The sequence below is a fragment of the Bidens hawaiensis genome, unplaced genomic scaffold (assembly GCF_021521415.1).
Source record: "Bidens hawaiensis isolate Kalapana, Puna unplaced genomic scaffold, B.hawaiensis_p1.1 tig00006961_1, whole genome shotgun sequence".
Lineage (NCBI taxonomy): Eukaryota > Viridiplantae > Streptophyta > Magnoliopsida > Asterales > Asteraceae > Bidens > Bidens hawaiensis.
Window position 1 is genome coordinate 172,022 of NW_027491477.1, and position 6,070 is coordinate 178,091.

Below are 6,070 nucleotides of genomic sequence, written 5' to 3' on the forward strand. Positions count from 1 at the left end.
TTGGTAAGTTGTATTGTAGATCAAAGTGTTTAATGTAGATAAGTGATTCTCACTTATGGAACCCTTACTACCAATGAAGAGTTACTAATGATAGTAACTTCGAATTGGTGAAGAACTTTCTAGTGTTAGAGAAAGTTTGTACCGATCGATGAAGACTCTTCCTACTTAAAAGGAAGTTACTTTGAGAACGCGTGCAATCAAAGTAAGATCAAGTTGAAGATTCGATGAGAATTACTTTTTTTTATGTATGTAGTCTTTGTAATTATTTGTTGAGATTATTTAGAGAAATTTTGGATAGTATTAGATTAGGAACCAATTTATGAATTAAATGTAACACTAAGCTATAAAGACCAAAGGGTCTTTGCCTTTGCGATAGGTACACAAGATTCAAAGTTATTGGCTGAGTTGGCAATTATGTATATCTTATGTTTTTTTTTCTTTATCAAATATACAATTGATTAATTAACATAACTAACACCGTTGTTAATCAAACTGTTTTTGCAAATCAAAGAACATTTGTATCAAACATGAGGACCTCAATGAGAAAGCTAACAAAAGAGGGATCCCTTGAGCTAAGGAGAATTCACATATACTTAAACAACATGGCTTTATGTTTGATTTGATTAATTATTTAGTATTGAGGTTATCGATCAAGTACTCAGTAATAAGTTATAAATATTTTTAAGACAATCTACAAGGGATGTATTAATAAAACCGATGATATCTATAGGCATAATACTAAGAATAGCTAGACAAAATGGATGGTGTTTCATAAATGTTGTCCTTTCATAATAAGATTGGTTATATGTGTTCAACAATATTAGAAACTGAAAGTGTCTCACCAATCCATAGTTCAAGGAAGCGAACTAAGGGAGTGTTTGGGATTCCTTATTTTACCTCCTTATAACTTATTTAAGGCATAAGATATAAGTTACAAAGTTGTAACTGATACCTTATACACTCACAAAACTTAAATTTTCCAAACACCTTATAACTTATAACCCATTAATAAGGTATAAGTTACAAAGTTGTAACTTATACCTTATACATTCACAAAACCTAACTTTCTCAAACACCTTATAACCCATAAGTTATAAGCTATAATGAGCTTAAATAAGGAATCCCAAACACCCCCTAAATGTAAAAGGTTGATGATAGTATATGTAACATCAACACTATTGTTTGAGATCAGCGTAGCATCGTGGTGGGAAAGAACTCTATTCCAAGCTTATATAAAAAGATATACTGATCCCGAATTTCTCGATTATGATTTGATCAGTACCAGAAATGAGGCAGTTTGGTAGAATATATAACGTAGACAAAAATTCGGAAATGCGGTACCAAACCGTATTGGTACCGGTCCCGATACATCAAATAGTTGGTACCGATGATACATGTACCATTTGCTCATTGTGATATTTCATTTAATATTGTTTTGTTATATTATGGATGTTTAAGTTGAGAACAAGTTAAACGACAGAATTGCACCAAAAATATATCAAGATGTGAAGAATAGGGCAACCCTATTATATGATAACATATGTCGATTCAAGTGAATGAATGGGGGCCACACACATTGAATAAACCGTAATTACATAAATCATTGACATTGAAGATGCACATTATTTAGAAGTCAAGAAAACAAGAGAAACAAGATATAACAAATATAGGTTGTATTTATGAAGGAAAGAGCGGGAAAGGAAGAAATTGGGGAAGAAAAGAGAGGAAAAGCAAAACAAAACGTCAAAACACTAAGAAACAACAAAAGTTGATATATGTTTGTAATAATGGAAATTTACCAATAAGAAATTGAAGTTGACCAAAGTTTTCAAAAACGTACATTGATTTTCATCCGTCATGGACTCATGGTCTAGTGCTATGGCCTATGGGCCAATGAGTCGGTGAAGTAGTAATAAATAGACTTGATAGACTTGATGTTTCATGTAACTCAGATTTGATGCCCTAATCATTTTATTTTCACATGAATAAATAATGATTTTGAGTAAATATTACCCGACTATTTTGATGAATTCCAAATTCCACATCTATTTTTACGAAAATAAACATGTGTGTGATTACATATCATTGGTGAGTTTGAACCAGACCCCGTTCACCAAGAGGGATGACAAGCGCCATGAAAGTGGTGTTGAAGGATAAAAAATGGATGGCGACTGCATCTGTTAATGGTGAAGTAGATTGACGCCTATTTTGAGAGGTGATATTTTGACACATGGCGCTTAATTTGGCATCCAAAGTATATTGCCTTAAAATAGTTATTATTGTTAGTGAACATATGAAATACGTTGTAAAATACATGTAATCTTTTAATAACACTAAAATATAAACATCGACGACAACAAAATATGAACATGCTAAAAAAAACTTAACATATAATTATATATATGTTCATATAATTATTTTAATTGTATATATGAAATATTATTGTTCATTTATTAGGTGAAGTAAACTACAACAAAAAACTTACTAAGTTGGTTTTTCAGAGAGTTGAATAAGGTTAAAGGTTTTATTCATTTATTGTAGTTGGTTTCTTATGAGGGTGGTAAACCAAAGGCGGCGCAATTTTTTTCTATTGTAATATATTTATATTTCGTTAAAATGTAAGTTTTTAGATTGTGGATTTATTTTATTTATATCTTCTTTTAACTAAGACATGCGTTTTTCCTTTTTAACATAATAGCACATTAGCACGTTTGTTGACCGTGTGAGACATGGGCGGTGTGTTGTGATGTGGATCTCCCCTACAAGTCTAGAAGACTGCAATGATCCATTTTGTTAAGGTTTGTCAAGGGACATCGTCGTATAAAACAAAAGACACCCCAACCTCGTTTGTCAATTCTTCTCGTTTAAAATGAAGAAAAATTTACAGTGTGGAGCAAAAGAAAAAATATAATATTATTTTATTCATCTTCAAAAGAAGGCAAAATTATGATTCAAATTACTCTAAAGGCCAAGGGTGTTTGGGATTTTCCTTATTTAACCTTATTATCATTTATATAAGTCATAAGTTACAAAACTACAACTTATGACTTTTCATTCACAACTTTTAATTTTTCCAAACTCCTTATATACTATTAGTCATAATAAGATAAAATAAGCAATCCCACATGAAGAGGTATGTACCCGCCTCAACACCGAGCGAGGCGGGTCAACCCACAAGATACAGACAAGAGACTTGAAATCAAGATATTATGAAGGCACAAAGCCAAAACCTATGCGCATGGCGCATATCACATATGCTCATGCATTACATGCTCAGGCATCACATATGCTCAGGCACCACAGATGCTCAGGCATCACACATGCTCACGCATCACATATGCTCACGCACATCACATGCTCACGCATATCACATCTGCGCGTGGCGCATCCGTGCGTGGCGCATATCACATGCTTGTGCGTCACATCTGCGCATGAAACATCTGCGTGTGAGAATAAAGAGAAGACCTCGCGCATCCTCAGGATAGGCGCATATCACACATGCACATAATCAACCTCGTCCTTATCCAAATCAGGATTAGGGCAACCTTGATTGTGCACGTCAGACAACCTTCCAGAAGGTATCTTTTTAAGGAATAAGAATATGCTGATGTTGACAGCTGCCAGATGAAAGGTGGACAACTCAGCATAACTCATGTGCTACCACGTGATTATAACCAATGAAAAAGCACCAGGTGTCCCCAAGGACACGTGGCGCAAATCAATTGGAGGAGGCCAACAAAACCCTAATTGGGTCTTAGCCCAATCAGTGGAAACCCTAGCACTATAAATACAACATCAACTCCACAAGGAGTTACACAATTACACACAGTTACAGCCAGTAACACTCAATCATCACATACAATCACATCCAATCACAGAGTATTCAGCTATTAAGCAATATTCTCCAGATTTCCTTACTCTGATATTATTATCTTCTCCCACAAACACTTATTCTCACACCGGAGGGTTACCCCAAAGAGGACCCCTCTGTCCCTTTCTGAGGGGTAAGTTGACGGTGCTGTTCATTTTGTAGGTGGAAGAGCCCAGATCCCAGAGATCCATCGGTGAAGAAGCATAATCACACAGAGATCCATCGGTGAAGAAGCATAATCACACCCGAGGAAAGTAGATCGTCTACCAGTGAGTCGATCCACGTTTCTTCATTGGCGCCATCCACTGTTACAACGGCAAAAAGATCTCATCAGATCTATAAAAAAAAAAAATAATTTTTCACCATGGTTTCTGGTGCTCGTAACGTCGATCAAGTTCTGGAGGATATTGAACGTGAGGATGTTAATGAGGGACAGCAGTTTCTGATGGGGGCCGCGTGATTCTACGCGCACCACCAGTAACCGTCCCTTCATCACAACTCCTCACGGCCAGACTGAAACTCCTCCAGACGATCTCACGTTACAAAATCTTGCCGGCGCGAAACAAAAAGGACCAATGGGTCCAGAAGATGAAACAAATGACCCTAAAGAATGGCTCATAAACGAGCAACGGCGTCTAATGGACAAGTACAATGAGATGGTCAAACAGAAAAAGTTAGCCGACTTAACACAAAGGCTAGCGTTTGACAAGCAAGCCATTCAAGGAACGAAAAGGGCGAGCGCGCCGGAAGAGGGTCACTCTGTTCACACTGAACACGCTGAGTTTAGTGATGAAGAAGTGCACAGCGTCAGGAGGACGCGAGATACTCATGCAGGGGGCTCACAGCTACGCGCGCAAATGAACATGGCGCCTGGAGCCAGAGCCGATCTGGATCTGCATGCACCATACAGCCCACCAGTGAGAGGGCAAGTGGATGTAACCACACCATACAGACCAGCCATCTTAGTCAAACATTCAAAATTCACTGAGCGCATCGCGAAGGCCCCTATCCAGCACAAGACCAAGATGCCAAGTGGTTTGGGCAAATATGACGGCACAACAGATCCAGACGATTTCTTACAAGGTTTTTACAACACTGGAAACCTAGAAAGCTGGACGATGCCAACATGGTGTCACATGTTTGCTCGCTGCCTCACGGGCGCGGCGCGTGTTTGGTTTGAAAGCTTGCCGACTGGGCAAATCGATGGGTTCGAGGAACTATTGGAAAAGTTCCAAGCCCACTTCGTACAGCAGCGCAGACACACGCGCGACCCTGATGACATCATGCACTGCGTGCGCAGGAATGATGAAACGATTGAAGACTACATAACACGTTTCAATCAGGAGTCTCTGGCAATCGGAGGTATAACTGAGAAACTCCTGCGCGTGGCCTTTATACAAGACGCGCGCAGTGATCAACTCCGTCGAGCTCTCGTAAGCAAAGATGGCATGCCCACCACTTGGGCCAAACTAATGGAAGCATCGCGAGTCTTTGCGAGAAATGAAAAACAGATTGCCCAAGATAGAGCGAGAGAAAGAGGGCATCAAGCAGAGGCCCCGCGCGGCAACGAAAGAAAGGGCAAACAGAACACTGTATGGTCCAGGTTGCAACCAACCAGTTTTTCTCCCGCAGAAAAGCAGGCGCAACCAAGCTCACCCCAGCCCCAAAAAGACGTCCGTAATCGCGGGGAGGGTGACAAAAGGGAAGGCGGCAGAGATCCTAACAGACCTCTGCCAAGAATATGGACTCCCCTCACTAAAACACCTTCACAAGTGTTGAGCACTGAGAATGACCAGTTCAAAACCCCCAAGCCACTACACTACAAGGGACCATCAAACAGTGGCAAGTACTGTGAGTTTCACAAATCCACAGGACACAACACTGATGCATGCCATCACTTGAATGATGCAATTGAAAAAGATGTGAAATCAGGCAAGCTGGCTCACCTGGTGAAAAACCAAAGATCAGAAAGTGAACAACCAGAAGGAGCCTCTGCCAGCAAAAAATACAAAAGAATCTGTGTAGCCGAGGGAGGAAGGCAAGGGCAAACATCAAGAAAGAGAAGCGCGCAAATCCAAGGAGATTGGCGCGAACAACAAGTAATCTTCCCAAGAATCAGGGGAGGCCCTTCTATCAGCAGTCCTCTTGTCATCACTACACACATTGCTCATTACGAAGTGTCAAAAGTCCTGGTGGACA